General features: G+C 40.4%; 2 long non-coding RNA genes across 2 annotated transcripts; both read right to left on the bottom strand.

Moving 5' to 3' along the window:
* Positions 1-11,445: 11,445 nt before the first annotated feature.
* On the bottom strand, positions 11,446-12,285 carry LOC121706710. Its single transcript, XR_006031115.1, has 2 exons — positions 11,803-12,285; positions 11,446-11,712 (listed from the first exon to the last, which is right to left on the bottom strand). It is a non-coding gene; the product is annotated as an uncharacterized LOC121706710 (long non-coding RNA).
* A 6,426-nt stretch (positions 12,286-18,711) lies between these two features.
* Positions 18,712-19,168, bottom strand: LOC121706701. Its single transcript, XR_006031108.1, has 3 exons — positions 18,992-19,168; positions 18,849-18,907; positions 18,712-18,767 (listed from the first exon to the last, which is right to left on the bottom strand). It is a non-coding gene; the product is annotated as an uncharacterized LOC121706701 (long non-coding RNA).
* Between the last annotated feature and the right edge of the window lie 427 nt (positions 19,169-19,595).

The raw sequence follows: 19,595 nt of genomic DNA, 5'->3' as shown, positions 1-19,595 counted from the left end.
TCCTGAAATTCAGCTGCATCAGCTTGAAAAACAATCTACATTACAGACACAACACTAATCGTTTTAGTTGATAACGTTAAACTAAAAGGAAAATCTTGTTGCAAATTATATAGAAATGTAAGGAAGAGCATTACAATTAACCAAAAATCCTAGGAAATCTGCAACCGTAGTAGAGTAGTTAACCCCTTACACCATTAACATGTTGGATTCAACAAACAGGATATAAAAGAATTTAAATGCAAAGTTACATTATGATGTTTGCATACCGTATGTATGTAACAAAGGTATAGCAATTTATTGCACATGGCTGTTGACTGACTTAATATAAACAGGCAACAGTGGAAGGGGTTAAACTTTTTGCCATTATGCCTTAGCTTCCTAAAATAACCTTCAAATAATGGGGCTGTTCTCGCTTCTTCATCGACCTGTAACACCTAGACCTGACAGCCACCTCCCTGTCAATGATGTTGGACACTGGTGGACAAAACTATAATTAATGCATACTGTGATTCAACATTACATAGATAAAGACAAAAAAACATCTCTCATGGTACCATCGTGATTTTTAACTTGTACTGTGTTTGTTGATGTACCAATGATTCTAGCAAGAGACACTTGTATGCTGACGTTAGCTAGCTGACACTGACAGAGGCTAAAGTTCTTCCTATCAGAATATAAATGAAATGGGTGCATTGACTCAGCCTCATTTAAAGCTGAATAATCTTACTTTAGTTGGGTTTAACGTATGTTAAACACCTTATAACCATACAAACATCTGAGCTGACGCCGAACTGACGTTAGCATAAGCTAACCTACCTAGCTAATGTAATGTTATGTTAGCTAGTAGCCACTCACCTTCATAGTCGTAGATGAAGTTCTCGAAAAAGAAACTGTATCCCTTGTCCACTTTGGAGCGGGCTGTGATGGAGTGTTGTTCAGTTAGCCGATGTACGTCAGAAAAAGTTATTTTAGGTAAATTTACCAGGGATGCAGTATAAGTAAACTTGCGCTCATCCATCATGGATACGCCAGAGTGATGAATAATTCACCGGAAGTGGCAGTGCACAAAAATCATGAATGCGGAAGTACGTCGTATCAGCGTGATAATGGCTTATTGCTAACTAAGTTAGTGGCCAGTGGAGTTGCTAAGCAACTAAGTTAGCAACTTTGTTGGTTGCAATGCAATTTCCCATTGCCAACCAACTAAGTTGCTAACAGGTTAGCTCAATGTGCTCCCCACCTCTCTCCACACAGTTGCGCGAGGGAGGAGTATTTCCACACCGACTGCTGATACGGCAGCTTGCAATTCACGGGTCTATCGTCACCTAGCGTTATCTCGTATCTACGGTGGCCTGGAAGGGCAAAAAAAAAAAGGTAAATGAATTATTTACACGATTTTAAACAGATTTACAAGTTTTTTTTAAAAATGTACAATGTTTTAAGCAAATTTACATTTTTTTAAACAAATTTACAAGTTTTAAACAAATTTACAATGAGTGAATTTACAAGTTTTTAAACAAATTGACAAGTTTTTAAACAAATGTGCGTTTTTTACGGAAAGGGTAGGTACAATAGACGGAAGTAGTGGCTACAGGAAGTGCAACAGCCAACGTACATTCTCTGGTATCACCCGCCCAGAGCGGTAGTGGGGCACCCCCACCAACCGTGACCATTTCTGCCAAAAATGTGGCAAAAGCCTAACATTTCTGCCCTATGGAGACGATAAGGCGTCAAGTTCCGCGGTAGAAGACGGCGAAATATCAACGGCTTCAGCAAATGGTAAGTACTTTCTTAGTTAAACCAAAGTCCCGAGTCTCTGGTTAAACTAGCTAACAACAACAACTAGCAGCTAGCTTGCTCGCCAGTCCAGGTGATAGAGGTGATTTTATACATGATACGAAAGATGTGCCTTTTTCGCATTGGTAGTAGCTAAAAGTAGAAAGCCGTCAGTTCGGGGAAGTGCCTTCTCGCTTGTTTATTTTTCCCGCTTTATTCGTTGGAATGTTGGGTCCGTATGAGCCGTCCGGAAAGTCTGAGTGAATATAACTAGCATGTTTGCTAGCGGGAAACAAAGTCTGTTTTAGGTTATAAGTAGTAGCTGTAAAACAATTGCATTGATCATTAATGGCCATGTCTTCTGTTGATAACACTGAACAAGTCCGTGATCGTTAAGAACCTATGTTAATCCCTGCTAATTTCAGCGAGGTGTCCAACATACAAGCAATTCCTGAGCTACAAAGCAATGAAGTTTAAAGAAAGAACCGAACGAGGTAGCACAAGAAGACCAGCCTTGACCCAGGCCAAGAAACAAGTTCAGGTAAAGGCATATTGACCTAAAATATGAACATAATGCAAAAAAAAAAACAAAAAAAAACACACACAGACATAACATTCACGTACACAAGATGCTTGAAGAATGTCTTGTGCAGGCCTATTAACATTAGTATTTTTCACATTGTCTTAGATAAAAATTGGATTGATGCTTCGTCATGGAGTAGATCTTAAACCCGTGAGAGGGAAAATGCTCCCATTATTTACCATCCCTGAGGTAGCAGCAGCTGACCTTCTCAAAAAAGCTGTACAGAAATTAAAAACCTTCAACAAAGACATGACTGATGGACCCTATCGTCTTCTTTTTCCCGATGGGTCAGAGGTAGTTGTTGTCCCTGGGACAAAAACGCCATTCATTTTATCCGAGTACAAAAAAGAAATTGGCAAGGCATATTGCCGTATTACACTTTTTGTCTGCCCGGAGGAGCATTTTAAAGAAGGTTTGTGGATCTGGTAATATTTATGTATTCTTCATTGTTGTAATATAATATTACATTACATATATTTACACATATTTACATTACATATTTTTTTCACATTTGCATTTAGGGCTGGGCAATATATCGAGATATGTAGATATTGTGATATCGTGAAGTATTTGAGACAATACCTCCATATCGATATTTCATCCCTTTTTGATGTTGCCTTACGACCACTATTTGGGCGGTTTGCTCCACTTTGCGCCTAGACGAGCACAAAGCTCTGCTGCTCAACCCCACCCCTTGCATGTAAACATAGCCTTCTCCCACGCACAATGACGCATCACAACAAACTTTTGATTGACTTTTGAATTGATAGTTTAAATAAAATCGGTTGATGGTGATTACTTGTGGCATTGAGTTCAAACTAAACACTTTTGGGATATGAGTTTTGGTCCATATCGCCCAGCCCTATTTGCATTGCTGTGATTTGTATAATCTTAATGTTAGATGTCAGTCATTATCATAATAATGTGTTTTGATCCTTTTTGAATGTAGCATATGCTGCTCCGGATTCCGACTCGGACTCAGAGGTAAATGTAAGAACCAGGAAGTCTGTCGAATTCAGTGAGGCTGATACTGTGGTGAGATATGAAACAAGCGGTTTAGTTAAGATCAGTACTGACCAACGCCAGATTTAGAAATCAACATTACAATGTTCCTTTAGTTTATATACCTGTGCTTTACATGATCATAATTGTTTGTACTACAATATTACGAAAAATGTAGTAGTTTGTTGTATTTAATTGTATTTCTTCCACTTCAGCTTTGTGTACACCCAAACACCAAGTCAAGCAAGAAGTGTAAGTTCTAATTTCTCAATTTCAGTTATTTATCTGTAAGACGGTAATGTCATCAGATGACAGAATTTGAATAGCCCCAGGAAATGTATGACCATAGAAAACGGAGCAAATATGGAGCAAATATTATGAAGGCTATTATAGATTACCATAACTTGTGTACTTTTCTCTTCCTCTCAATTTCACCATTTTAGAACGGCATCTACAAACAACACTGGGCAGGTATTGAAGCACATGTCCCTTACATTTCTTTTTTTGTCTATTGTTCAGGGTTCCTATTCAGTTTTGAGAATAATGGAAATGCATGGGATTTGATTTTAAAGCATGTCAGGCTGCTATTTCATGAAGATGGTTGTAATGAAGGCCAATGGTGAAATGAGCAGGTGACCGCAAACCTTTTAACAGACGTGAGAGTATTAGTGAGGAAGGCTGGTTGTGTGGATAGCCTGGCAAATGCTTGATTTACTTGTTGTGGTGTTAAGTGCTTACATCAATTACAAAAGTGTATGCCGATGATCAGTAGGTTTTCCAAATTTGAATATTGAAAAAGTATGGAATTTTAAAATGGGAAGTGTATAGGAAGTTCGAACCTTGCTTGTTGTGTTTGACAATGATATATCCTGTCACTTTCCTTTCAGATAGTCATATCTGATTCTGAGGATTGTCCGGATCCACCTAAACTGGCCATGTCTAATTACAACAGGTATGCATACATACATAATACTTGTTATGTGGCATTGTAGCCAATTAATGTAGAATTATATCACCAATTAATGCAGAAAACCAAATGATTAATATACTTTTGCTTTGACTGTAAGTACAGTGTTTACTAAGGTTAGAAAGCTTCTTGTCAGGCTCAACCTTTACAGCACATACACATGTGTGTATGCACCACAAACCGAGGAGGAGGAGAACGAGGATCACATGGAGGAAGAGGATGACATGCCTGTTCCTATGAATGTAGCAGACAATACAATGTAAGTTGGTAACTGCAAAGAAATATAACTTTTATTATAATGATTTTTTAAGATTGAATGTGCAACATGGTCCTTATTAGACATTTCATAGCCATGTCCTACTCAACCCAACTTATGTTTTAGCTACATTATAAATCAAGCTACATATCTGCCATTCACTTAGAGCCTGTTTACACTTGTCACTAGAATGTGTCTTGGGTAATCCTATCACAAGTGGGTAGTTCTACATACAAGTGTAAACAATCACCAAGACGCATTGGAATCCGATCAGTAAACCACCTTGAGATGCATGTATCCACATAAGTTCTGTAGTATAAACACACAATGCGTCTTGAAGCATCTTCTATGGTGACGCAATAGACAATGTAGTATGTAATAATAGACAGAATGTAGTGCGTTAGTAATCGCTCTGGTGCATGGGTTTATAAAGTCAAGATCCTTCATCAGCCGTCCATAAGCAGTCAGAAATGTAACAGCTCGAACAGAAATGGCTCTGATTAATTCTAGTGTAGTTGTGGTGGAGTGGGAGTGAGACAAGACATTTCCATCAAAAAATTAAATCTGTGTCGGTCTGTCGGAGCGACTTGTAACCTATTGATAATTCAGTTGATTGTGCACATCTAGACTGCTCAAACCTTTTGTGTAATTCAGTAAAATAAATTAAATTCTAGAATGCACATCCAATCTCAATTGATCAGCTGATATAAGAACACGAGTGTAAACATCTGATATAAGAACACGAGTGTAAACATCTATGCATCTCGGCGGACCACTTGTGATCGGATAGCTCAAGACACATTCCAATGAAGTGTAAACAGGCTCTTAGTCAATTAAGCCCACTTCTATGCGAAGTCAGCCATGTTGGTGTACAGGCAGTCTAGCATGTCTGTATATTGAGGGGACAAAGATGGAATCCTACATGTCAAAGTAGCCTTTCACATCACAAAATGTTACATTTTATGTTGCTTGCTATTTTCACCAATGCAAGACCCTTTTGTGTAACTGTAGGAAGGACTCCGGCATTACAGTACCGGATATCATCTATGATCTTTCACAAACTATTGATCATGGAAGAGTCAGCCGGTTCAACGTTTGCCGATCAAACATTTGGGATGGAGCACTCCGAGGGTTTAAGCCAGGGGTGTCAAACTCAAATTCACAGGGGGCCAAAATTAAGAACTGGGAGTATGTCACGGGCCAAGCGCAACATTTATTGAATAACCGATGTTTTTATTGAATTAAAACTATATACACACAAGAAAAAAATTGAATGCAGGCATTTCTGAATATAGCCTAATAGAAAAAATATATTGAATATCTGAATAGAAAAAATATATTGGCCTATTTTTTGCAGGTGAACTATAAAAATTGTAAATAACATGTAACAATTATCAAAATTGTAATTGTAACTATTAACAGGTAACAAACTCTCCCTCTGAGAATGGCCGTGCTGTTTGCGCGATATCCTGTGCAACAGTAAAACTCGCTTTTGCAGCATCATCACTTGTAACTTGGCTTGGGTAGTCTGCCTTGAAAGCAGACTTGCTTTCAATTCTCCCACCTTCTGTAGCTTAAGCTTCGCATCCAGATCTTTGTATTTGTCTTCATGTTTAGTTTCATAGTGCTGTTTTATGTTGTACTCTTTAGTGACAGCTACGGTGAATCCACATACCAAGCAAACGGGTTTGTCCTTGAATAATATGAACGTATAATCGTTTTCCCACCTATCTTGAAAGCTCCGATTATCAATCTTTCGCTTCGCCATTTTCGTTGATAGTTTGTCTGGTTGCATGGATACGTGTTTTGTTTATGAACAGAAAAGGCGACATTAACGATGGAACGCATTTTGGGATTTGAAGTGTTATCGATGTACAGTATGTAGCAACTTGATGGGCTGCGTTGCCCTGGGCTGCGCTCATGCGCTGAATAGAATAGCGTGCTGGGCCAGCTCTAACACGGATGCGCTGAAGAGAATACTGTCGGGCCAGCTCAGATATGGATGCGTTGTATAAACTACGCGGCGGGCCACTTCTAATACAGATTGAATAATGACCTCGCGGGCCACAAATAAGCAGCCCGAGGTCTGAGTTTGACATCCCTGGTTTAAGCGTACCACATATTCTGAAACATATGACATGTTAGTCAGATTCACCGATGACTCTGGTGTTTTTGAAGATCCCGTTGATACAGGTGGTCCAAAACGAGAGTTTTTAACTCTCCTAATGAGCCATCTGAAAGATCGCCCGATTTTCACTGGACCAGAAGGGCATCGTTACATTACCTATAATGCAAAGGGTATGCATGGTTTTGTACTTACACATTTATATGATTTATATTCCCCTTTACTTTTAAATAGCTCCGGTCACCAACCACTTCAATTTATGCTTAGTTGTCTTAAAGGACAAATCCGGCGCAAAATGACCCATAGCCCTCCTTACTTTCAGTTTCAGTTTACTATGCCCCATTGGGTCTGCTTTAAGCTGCCTGTCCATAACTTGGCCTATTTTGTTCCTCCTATCCCGGGAATATATGCACCCCACCCATCTGTTCCGCAGCGAGGCCCACTTGAAATGTTCTCATTCTTCTTCCTATGAGCTGCATGTGGTGAGCTTGAACAACAGGTCTATAGGTCATTAGAAACCTGGTCGTAGTTTTGAAAATGAATGAATGATTTTAATTTGCAGCTGTCAGGGAGGATGAGTACTACATGGCAGGGAAGATGATTGCGGTTTCTGTTATACATGGCTATAATTCCACATTTTCTGATGAGTTCAATGACTGTCGCAACTCTGTTTCTATATGGCTCTGCTGAAAGCTATATGTAGGGCATGATTTATTTATGAGCACATGTACTGTATACATGTACTGTATCTTCCATTATGTGATTTGACCACAAATGGGATCAAAAGAGACTGAAGAGATACTGTAGAAATGGTGTGTATACTCCATGTTTCTTGGTCTTTTCTGTCTTCTAGATTGAGAGTGCTACTTCCATGGAACTTCTGCAAGACTGTACTCTTAAACACCACACCATGTTGCAGACTGCAGGATGCTTCAGATCTGTGATGTCCCTTGAGGACAAGATGACCATTGTGTCCGACTTCCTGAGATGGTTTATCATTGACCGCAACGTGTGTGCGATTGACAGGTATTAAAGGAAGCTGACTAGAAAGCATGCTTAAAAAGATAAGAAAAATGGTTTAGAACGAATTCGATGTATGAATTCCGCCATCCCAATGACTCTTGACCTGCTAGATAAGGTAGGAAGGTAAATTGAGCTAAAATTGCTGAATAGTTCCTCTTTAATCTATGTAAAACATTCATTGTTAACTTTAAGTTTAGGTATGGACATGTTTTTTGCTTCTTTGTTTGTTGGAATTTTGCATGCAGATTAGTGACATGTAAATTGGGAAAATAATCTGTCTGTCACGTGTTCTCTTCAGGTTTAAAGCAGGACTCTCAGCTCTTGGATGGTACAGTGCACTGCAGCATAGGTGCCGGAAGCACAGTGGCCAGGGGGCCAATGGCCCCCTCACTTTTGGCTCAAAATATCTTTTAATAAACAAAATCATCCACGGGAAAAAAAAAAACCTCCGCGCAAAAAACGGAGAGGTGTGAACCATTATAGCGGTAGTAGCCCACATCTAATATAACAAAAAGGAGGCTGCATTTCGTGTGGACATCTTAATGCAGTTTAAGGCTGATTTATGCTTCTTACTTGTGAGTCTACGTGGGTCAGCGGCAGTCATTCTCGCGTTCTCCTTTACAGCAATAAGACACAATTCCTCCAACTCTAGCCTCGCCCTTTACTCAATTGTCTTCATCTTTTTTTCCCTTTTCAAAAAGTTCATACTCAAGTCATTCGCGTTCTGTCTCCCTGTACTTTGGAGACTCCTCTGCAAATCCAGCTGAGGGGCTGTGGTTGTCATTAGCGTATAGTAAAATGTGAACGATTATCAATGATATGATAATACTGCTATGATGATACTGCTTTTATTGCATTAATCGGTGACAAGGTGACAAGATCTATCCGAAACATCTACTAAGCCGTCTCTGGGTTTGTTGGGTGGGTATTGCAATGTTCAAATAAAGCATGTTAACCTATTTCATTTAATTCACTTCTGTGCGCCTTGTGTAATATCACTCAAGTCTTGCTTTAGTTAATTAGCAAGTTTCTACCAGAAGCTCACAAATGGCGTCATGTAAGCTACTTTCTAAATATTCAACATAATTGGAAGCAGCTGCAATTATAACAGGACATTTTGAAAGAGACCTGCTGCGTCTACTTTGATAAGCAGCGTCATGAACCGCACTCAAATACGGTATGTTTTGTTTAACTTCAAATAGCATAGACTGTCCACTTTTGAAATTACATGCGGGGCTGAACCCCTGGAAAATGTGTATGTGGTCTATACTGTATCTGAAATTATTAGCGTCTGTAGCTATTGGCGCCTGCAGGTGGCTCGGTGTTTATGGCATGACTTCTTTACTCTCTCTCTGAGGATTAACAACTTACATTAGGCTACTTTTGCGTTACTGCGTTGAAATGTTTCTATGGACATTATAGATATTGTCCCCTTTTATTTATTATTTAATTAATTACAGTTGTGAAACATTAGGTAGCATCTAGGCCAAACCAAGTTGTGCTGTAGGCCTACAAGGCATTTATTACAGATAGCTACTCTCCCTTCAAAAGTTAATGAACATGGCACTTCCTAGTGCTTTTAAAAATTGTGCAAGTTCGAATTGCCTTGTGGAAGTGTTGTTGCCCAGCTCGCACACACTCCTTCATAAAAGTTGAATGGTGACATGCACACAACTTGCAAAACATTGAACTGCTTTGAGTGAAGTGCGCTTGCGAGTTGCGTTCCTTCTGTCATTAATAGCCTTAGATGCTCTTCTTCACACTGAAAACAGTGGCAGTCCTAGCTTGTAACACCCTGATATTTTTTTGGAATCAATTTGTGGTGTGATTGACTTCAGACTAGTCATTAGCTAGTTAGTTGTGCACTGTTTTCCGCTCAGTAGTAAGGTAATGGCCTTCTCCGATGAGTTTTGTTTTTTTGCCAATATTCTTGTCACCCTCCCAGAATTCTGAATATCTTTGCTCGCACACTGTAGGAACTGTAATGTGATTACTGACGCGTTGCACCCAACTCTGCTCAGCTACGAGTAGCCCAGAGAAAGAATCTCCCGTGTGTAAGTAAAATAGAAATAGCCTATGCAGTTTATGGGGTAAACTGCATAGGCTATTTCTATTTATCTGTAAAATGACCGCATGTGTTTGTTCAACTTTATGAAGCAGAATTACGTAGGCTATTACGAACGCACACATTTTGTATGCCCAAGCAAGACAAAATACAGCGCAGGCTATTTTTTTTTGGGGGGGGGGGGGGGGGGTTCGTTATCTGGCCCCTGCACTTTGAAACTCGTTCCAGCACCCCTGCACTGCAGCAGTACCCAACACTGCTGTCCCCCGTCCTGTGTTACGTAGAAAAGCAGCTCACTGCTGAGGTACTGGAGAATCTCTTCAGACCAGACTTAAGTCCATTGGGGAGCAACAGGAGGGCCAGAGAGGGAAGAACCCTAGGATTTTGGGCTGACTACCTCCTCGATTGTCAAGGTTTGCAAAAACAAAGTGCAAAGTACACTGTATTTTTAGTAAAAGTAATTTATAAGGAATTCAATAACACACATGTTTATGCAAGCACTCCGATTGGTCAATTCCCATTCTAGAGCGTGTTAAAATGCCTGATGAAAGAACGGACAGGAAGAACGTGCCTAATTACACACAGTGTCTGAAAGTATTGCTACGCTAACTAGCCGAAACTGTCATGAGCCTAGTTTCTAAACAACGTTCAACTGTTACGCCCAGTAACTTCGCAAACTTGATTCATTTTTTTGTCCGCTCTCTGGCCTCCAACTCGGGCAGAAAGCTTGAAATTGAGGGCAAATTAACCCATAGTATGAAAATATTGTACAATATTGTTGATAATGAAGATTGTTTGTGTTATTGAATCACAATCTTACACGGGATGGCGTTCTTGATTGTCATTATTGGTACGCGAAGCAAAGGACTTAGGAACTCGACGCTTGCGATTGTACAGTTCCTAAGTCCTGTGATTCAAGTGCCAATAATGACAATCAAGAACGCCATCTCGTGTAAGATTGCTTAATTCAACTTTTTAACACTGACCAGGATATTTGTAAACAATTCTATTCATTTATAGAAGGCCTGGCTGCTGTATCAGTGGAAGAAGTGCTCATGTTTGCCACTGGACTGAATTCTCTCTCCCCATCTGGGCTGATCCCGCAGTCAAAACTGGAATTCATTGAAGATTCACCATATCCAATGGCCAATACGTGTGCTAACACAATGAAATTGCCACAGTTAGATCATTTCAAACTCTTCAAATCCAATATGGATTTTGGTATTCAGAACGCTCCTGGTTTTGGCTGCTTCTAAACCGAATTAGGGTTGTATTAGCTATACACCCATTTACCTGTTCAGGAACAGTAAACAATGTTCTTTTTTACTGTAATGTTAAAATGGAGTTTATGTGAATGTCTTCAAATGAAATGTGTTATGTATATGTAATATGAAATATATGTTTAATATATCTTCATCCCTCTCTAAGATATTATATCTTCTATAATACGGCAAATATCTCATCTAATCTTGTCTTTGAATTTCAGAGACAAAGGGGAGGGAATATGTTAAAGTAAGAGGGAGAAAGAGAGAGGGTGAGGGTGCCTGCAGTGTTTGAGAATTGATTTCAGTGTCCAGTGCCAAACAAATGGTGGGCAACGTGACCGTTGTTGTATTTGTAAGAATAACATGGGAAATAATCAAATAAATGGTTTTGTAAACATTTATGTTTAATTGATTTTTACTGTGTATACAGTCAATAGTGCAATTACAGCTGTCTAATTTCTTTGAGCCGTAGATATAGTTCTGATGCAGACTCCCAGTTCCCTGGCCGCTGTAATTGGAAGTGCTCCATTACATATTCCAAGTACTCTTGAATGTTTGCATCACCACATGGAGGCAGAGATGGATTTGCTTCTGGAAATGCATCCAGTTTTTCCAGGTCAACCCCAAAGCCACAGTCTCTGGAGCCAAATCTAAATTGAGATGTGTATCTTTAAAATCCATGTACATTTGACAGAAATTAAATATAAAGTTATAGGGAAGTAAGCCACCACCCACATTACCTGTGTGGTAGGTGAAACAACTCATTGGGCACTCCTCCAGGACAAGAAGCAGTTCGAGATAGGCGAATCCTGTGAGTGTTCCATAGTTCCACACATTCGTCAAGGTCCCTCTGAACAACTTCATTAAAGCAAAACCTGAGGACACATTGGTCTTCGTGACTACCACTGAAGTGTCCTGAGTCTCTCAGGTCTGCAAATAATTCCATCCAGAATTAAGATCTGTAAAGGAATACATTCAACTGGTCAGCAATGTTATTGAATGTAGGCTATAGGCCTGCAGAGGAAAAGGCACATAATTTTCGGTCATGTTCACTTAGGTATGTTTGTTAATTTGGGACGTCATTTTTTTTTCACTGGTACAGACCCATTTTTAAAAAAAAGTCAAATGTCACAAAGGCTTATTTCATGCAATCGGTTATTTCACCTAAAAGTAGGCTAGGCTATATGTTAACCTAGACATTGGCTACTCTGGATTAACCTACATTTGCAAATGTAGGTTAATCCATATAGTCCATATAGTTCTAGACATATTTTCGTAACTGGAGTATTTTTGTGTTAGGAAAAACATTGAGGGAAGTGGGATTGAATTTAACATCACATACCTTGACCTTCTATATATGGACCACCATGACTCAATTCGTTGATTGCTAGTGGATGTGCCATACATATGGCTGGATGCACCAGAGAAGTGGTCAGTGTGCTGGTGACGTAGGGTGGACTGAATTGTTGCCATGGTGCCGTTCTCTGTTCCGCAATCAGTCCGCAGTCTCATTGGGACCAGCCCAAGAGATCGCACACATGATAGGTAATTAGCGGCGATGACAGATGGGTTGTTGTTTGTTGGACAAAATACCAGCCACAGCACCTTCCGAGAGAACCCGTCTATACACCCTGAGATGGCCAAGCCAAACGGTTTTAACTTGTCATAACCGTCTGCATGCCAGAGATAATTTGGGCCCATGGAGTGGTATGTTCTTCGGACAAACCTCCTCCGCGATCTCCTTTCGCATCCGACAGGATTGAGCTCACGTAGGAGTACCATCACATCATCCCGTTTAACTGTCAGCTGGTACTTTTGCTTCAGAACTTGCCACATTGTTCTGTAGCCAAAAAGTTGCCCTGGCCCACGAAGTTCCAGCCTGATCACTCTCCTCACTATATTCCTTGGGGAATATCCTTTGCGACGAGACAGTCCAGCCTCTTTTAGTTTGTTTTTCAAATCGCGCAGACTAATCTTAACCCCATGCAAGGTGGCCATCATGTCAACTATGAAACCAAGAATGGCCTCGATTAAAGTAATAAATTATCTGACGAATAGCGGATTCGCAATACACTTTAGCTAACAAGAAGGCACAAGTGTGAAGTGTTTGATAGACCACATTTCCGTCTATTGTACCTACCCTTTCCGTAAAAAACGTACATTTGTTTAAAAACTTGTACATTTGTTCACTCATTGTCAATTGGTTTAAAAACTTGTAAATGTGTTCACTCATTGTAAATTTGTTTAAAACTTGTAAATTTGTTTAAAAAAAAAATGTACATTTGCTTAAAACATTGTACATTTATTAAAAAACCTGTAAAAACTTGTACATTTGTTTTTAATCTTGTAAACAAGTCATTTACCATTGTAATTTTTTTTTTGCCCTTCCAGGCCACCGTACATATCCTACCCAGTGTCGTCACAGCTAGTGGCGTCCCCTGATCATGTCTGTTCTCCTTCTCAGGACTCAACCAGATGCCGGTCCGCGGACAGGTGCTTCTCTAGCCGGCAAAATAGCCCATCTAGAGGGAGAGGAGATAGCTAACAAACGTTCAGAAAAAGTCCTGTTGGCAAATTTGAGGAAAAGTCGGTAAAGGGGCTATTTCACACAATTTCAGGGTGCTGAATTCAAATATTTTGTTTACCAAGCTCAATTTTGAGTTTTAAGCTTGCTAATTAGCATAATTCACATACTTTTTGGTTTTGCCATCAGATATCATAGGAATTGCAAAAAATAAGGTATTAATATACTCTTTATGTATCAGATATGTTGTAGGATAGGACAGGAATTACCCCAATGACCCTCAAGTAGCAAATGAAAATAAGCTAAAATTAAAATATAAATTGAAATAATAGCTAAAATTCAGTATGACGTTTAGAAGCAAAATAGATTCCTTGATAATAAATTGATAGAATAGTAGGTGACTGTACTGTAGCTATTGCAGATAGCGATGGTTATTTGTGAAGTGGAAATAAGTCTATCCTCACTCAAGTGCTGTCTAGCAATGTGGAATGTCCAGTAGTGATCACTGCAAAAACTGCTCATTCAACACTGGTAATAGATCCTCAAGATCTAGTTATGTCTTTAGGACACCCATCTGACTGCAGCACATTTAAGAAGTATGCAGGAAAGTGGATGAACCCCCGCGGATGAACCTGAGCGCTGCCGAGTGGAACTTCCGTCTTGACCTGGTTGTTTACATGCTCTGATTGGTCAAGATTACTGCCTTGTAAGCAAAGTGTTGTGGTATTTTGTGGGTAGCCTAGTAGATTCATGGCAATGTTTTACTTATGTTAGTTGAGTTTATGTTAGACATCATGATAAAAACGCGATCGATTACAATGTAATGTTCCATAAACACAAATAAATTTTTTACAGTAGCCTATTTTTCACCGATCCCGGTAGGTTATATACGCAATCATGGTATCATTTGAAAGTGCTTTTCCTGCTCTTTCCATTGATATTGTTCGTTCGCGGAGATATGTGATGAAAACCTGATCGATTACAATGGAATGTTAAATAAAAATTCCAAAAATACACATTAATTTTCTGTATTTTTAAGAAACTGTTTATTTCGCGATCCCGACAGGTTACACACCCAACCATGGTATCATTTGAAAGTGTCATCCCTGCTCTTTCCATTGCTACTGTTGGTTCTAGCACACACGATCGCGAGATATTCGCGTTGATTCGGACGGTGCGTTTTCATGTCGCTGGCGACATGATGACTTTAAAGGGTTAAAGGCAGTTTATTGCCAAAACATCACACTATATGAATGAGCTATAACAAACAATAAAGGACTTAATTACACACAAACTACTATTTTACTGACTACAAAAATAATAATTATGTAGGAAGTTTAAAACCCAGAATTGACCAAAAGTGCACCAAATTCAACACAAATGACTCAAATTGACTTGGAGGAGGCCTGCGTCTTTTCTTTTCCAGATATTTTAGGATTTGGATATCGTTTTAGTATCGAGTATCAAGATATTTATGGCAGGTATTGTATCGAAGTCCTAATTTTGGCATCGTGACAACACTATGACAGAGCCACTCTGTTTTCTAGATGTTGAGGATTGGAGGCTCTACCACCAACAAGTGATGCTGCTCAATGGCATATTAGAAGAGCACATTATCAAGCTCTAGTATGGAGGCAAGCACACATACCAAATCCAGTGTTACTAGAAGTAAAATGTTTTTTACTTGTCGGTTGTTGCTGACGGTAGATGCAGTTCTGCATTAGGCTTATTCCCGCTATCTAAGTTCATATGTACTGTAGGATATATTCTGAGTTGAAGGTTATCTGTGCAATTTGTTATCGTGATGAAATGCATTAAACACCACGAGTGACTCACTATGTTAGCAATAAAAATATGGTTGTGTTTTGATTAGAATTTCCGAGTTTATTACATGTTAACTGTAATCATGTTCCCATTAAATACGTTAATAAACTATAGTATGGCTTCTTTATTGCTCAAACATGTATTTAGAGAACACTTTTATTTGGTTTTAGTGATTACTTTTGAAATCAACCCAATTTAGGGAAAAATAAGCAAAAATAATCGCTATTTTATGTTAAAATGCTGATTATGCGGCTTAGAACTCAGAATTGAGTTTGGTAAACAAATTATTCAGAATCAGCACCCTCAAATTAGGTAAGAAGGGTGGTTTACCAACTTTTCCTCAAATTTGCCATCAGAAGTTATCTTCTGTGAAGCTGCTCTCCCTCTAATCTGCGGGATCATTAGTGATCCACCACCACCTGGTTTGTTTACATGAGCACCGGCTAGTCTGTCACCCAACTATTTCCCCACCTATAGTTCCTAGTCACTACCACAATACATTACCCTTCCCAGCTAAATTATGGTCACGTCCCTGTGACCACAACCCCAATCCTCTACTTATACCTTACTGGAGGCTCCCAACGGTTAGCTCTCTGTGACCTACGACCTCCCTTCTCACTCCCTGCGCCTTGCCCCCCAGAGCCACCCTCCTGATCTCCTTCATAATGTCCCTTGTGCCCATCTAGATTAGAAGGCTGACCCACTCCGGATGGCTGTGTTGTTCCAATGGCCCAAAGTGGCCATTGTTCCTCTGGACTGGGTACCTGTACCGGGGAGGTTGCAGCTGCAGGGGATGTCTTTGGTTGAAACAGACATGGTCTCAGACGGTTCCGATGGATCATTCGGATGGGCCCTTCCCTCCCTTCTGGTTGTACTTTGTAGACCGGAATTCCTGAGGGCAACTGCTGCACTACTATGTGTGGTAATGATTCCCAACGGCCTGCTAATTTGTCCCCATCCCCTCATCTAAAGGTCCTTATCAAAACCCATTCCCCAGGGACCAAAGGGCAAAAGGGCACCCCTTTCTGATACTTCCTTAGCCGTGCGGCCACTTGAGCACCATGCTTAGACACTTTTTGGTAAGCCCCTACTAATCTCTGATGGTGCCGTGCCCATTCCTCAACACTCACTTGATCCTCATTAACCCATGTCCCTTGTATTAAATCAACAGGCAACCGCTATGCCTCCCGAACATCACATAGTAAGGAGTCAACCCTGTTGAGGCATGTAGAGTGCTGTTATAGGCCTTCACTAACTCTGGAAGTGACTCCCAATTACCCTGCCTGTCCTTCTTCAAGGTGCCCAGTAGAATTAATAAGGTTTGCTTTAAGGTTTAAGGTTATAAGGTATAAGGTTTTAAATTGCTCGCAAGTGACATTTCCTTGTGGATGATATGAACTCGTCCTACTCTTCATGCAACTGTAATATTGGCAAAACTCCTTAATCAATCTGCTCTTGCACCCTGGTCTGACAGAAATCTCTATGGACAGCTAAAAGGCTGGATAATGCAATGCAAATAATGGGGTAATAATGGGGACCAGGGGAGCCTTTCCCTCGGTACGAGCCTTCCTCAGTGAGCAGCGTTCGCATGACGCCACCCACTCTTGACTTCATCTTGCCATTCCGGGCCAATAGAACCTCCTCCTGCAGCTCCTGCTCCTGAGCATAAGGGGGCACCTTGCTGTTGGATGGGTGGTAAGTAACTACACACACCGCTGGAACTATTGCCATCACCCGAAACTGAGACCACGGGGGCACAACGACTGGAGGCCGAGAACCCAAGCTGGCAAATCCTGTCATCTCCTTCTGGGTTACGACCATGCGATCACGCATCTGGATGGCACCTTCCCAGAACGTTCTGCTTCTCTAGTGTAGACAGAAAAGACAGTGGAACATCTGGATCTTTAAACAGTCTTTCCAGCAACACAATAATATTTCTGCCCAATATCGGTTCCAACCATACCTGTCAACACTCCCGTTTTTCCCGGGTTTCTCCCGTATTTCAAGGTCATCTCCCAGCACCCTCCCTTTTTGTTATTTCTCCCGGAAAACTCCCGTAATTTGCATGGCCATCAAACATCGTTTTAAAATCATTGATCCATTCAGGTTGCCAGATTGTGTATGAAATACACCCTACACATACACGATCACTTACTTTGAATTTCAACCGTTTTGCCATTGGCTAAAACCTGGCAACCCAAAACCCAAATAAGGAAGCGGGTGCCAACTGCGCAGCCCGAGTCTCGTCGTAAGCAAGCGGGCTAGTTGAATGGCCTACTCTAGAACTAGCTGTTGTGAAATTGTTGGGAATTTAATTGATTAACACATCACATAAACTGTTATTGAGTGTTGTTGATACACTGAACTTGTTCCCTCGGAACCAAATCTGACAGCATGCAGCTTTGGAGTTTTGGAAGTAGGCAGGCAGCTGGTGGATACATAACTGGCATGCGTAAGGTAATGGTAAGGTAAAAGCAACGACCGAAATGCAGTGTTGAAACACGTGTATGAAACGTATTAAATATGCAACACTGCAACACCAGTTTAATAGAAACAAGGGTGTTAAATTTGCAGTAGCCTAACTAATGCCAGCCTAATAACGTTACCAAGGCATCGTGTTGATGTTTCTCCATTTCTTGTTCTCTTCACCTATCAGGCAGCTAATCCAAATGTAGTGAAAAAGGATATCCGTTCAAAAGCTACAGCAACATAAAAGTACTGTTTGGAAAATCATCCAAAATATAAAGAAAACAAACACAACTTGGAGGTGGTTTCACACACAAAGTACGCACATACGTAAATAGGCCTAATGCCACAGCTCCAGTATGACCGCTGCTACTCTAGCTTAAGACACCAAGCAAACTACCCGTGTGGATAAGCTATTAATATGGCTGCACGCTACCAGTATGAATGGACTATCAATAGGTTTGGATCAAGTACGCTACCAGTATGAATGACCAAGCTTTAAATCAAACACGCTACCAGTATGAATGGACTAGGTTTGGATCACCGACAGCTATCAGTGTGGGTGGGCTATCAATAGGACTGCAAGCTACCAGTGTGGATGGACTATCAATAGGTTTAGATCAAATAAGATACCAGTATGGATGTACTATCGATATGAGCTAGGATACCTATACAAACGAGCTACCACTATATCGTCGGTTTAGGTAAGGCATCACAATACATGATAGGCTACACAATCAATGGTGGTGGGAAAAACAGTGGCTACAGGTCGTTCCTGAAAGTCACAAACAAAACCATCAGTTTCCTGCCCACTACACTCTTTAAAATCCCCCGCAACTGCACGCATTTAGTTGGCTGACCTCTTGCTCGGAACCAACAAATCCAAGCGAACTACGGTTTAAAATACATACAAAATCATTCGTTGGTAAGACACTGTTTGTTACAAACAAGGCAATGAAAATGTTTTACTACCTGCAGATAATGTTGCACAAAAGCCCAGGGAAGCAAACGGGCAGGATGACTGCAGTGTACTGTGAGTAGAAATCAGACGGATACGAAATGCTGGTGAGCATCTTAAACGGCTATATGCGTGAACGGCTTTAACTTCACCTTACCCGCTCTGTTAAATCACCGCCGGCCAAAAATCCACACGCAAAACAGTGCTCTCACCACTGTGTTTGCCGCGCCATTCAATTTAAACAAAGGGCCTGCAACCCGGTAGCTATCTACCTGCTACAACAGGTCACGTGAATGACACGTCAGGTGAATGAATCAGGTGACCCCCTAGCCTTACCCCACTCCTACCCGTCACAAAAATACAAACGTTTTACCTTAAATCTTTGTGTTGGCCCAACTTACATCACACCTAGGCTCATCTTACCCCTCTTATGGGGCAAGTTGTGCCACAAGACCAACTTTTTTTGCAGAGAGCATATGTCTTTCTTTACCCTTATAAGTTATCAAAGAGTTGTTGGTTACAGAAGTAACCATTCTTTGTGCTTACAGTATATCACTGTTGATAATGCACAAAATGTTACCTGACCGTTAATGCTCTTTTAAGGCTTCTGTGAGCAATCATATGGTCCCTGTTTAGCAAACAGCAGGCTTCAAAGGCTTAGTAAACTGCCAGGAGCAAAAAATTACAAAAAAAAGAAAGCGCCATATTTGTTACAGCTATAGCTATAATGGAGAGGCTGTAAAAAATCAATAGGTAATCAA

Source organism: Alosa sapidissima, chromosome 1, assembly GCF_018492685.1.
Source record: "Alosa sapidissima isolate fAloSap1 chromosome 1, fAloSap1.pri, whole genome shotgun sequence".
NCBI classification, from domain to species: domain Eukaryota; kingdom Metazoa; phylum Chordata; class Actinopteri; order Clupeiformes; family Clupeidae; genus Alosa; species Alosa sapidissima.
This window is presented reverse-complemented; position numbering and strand designations above follow the sequence as displayed.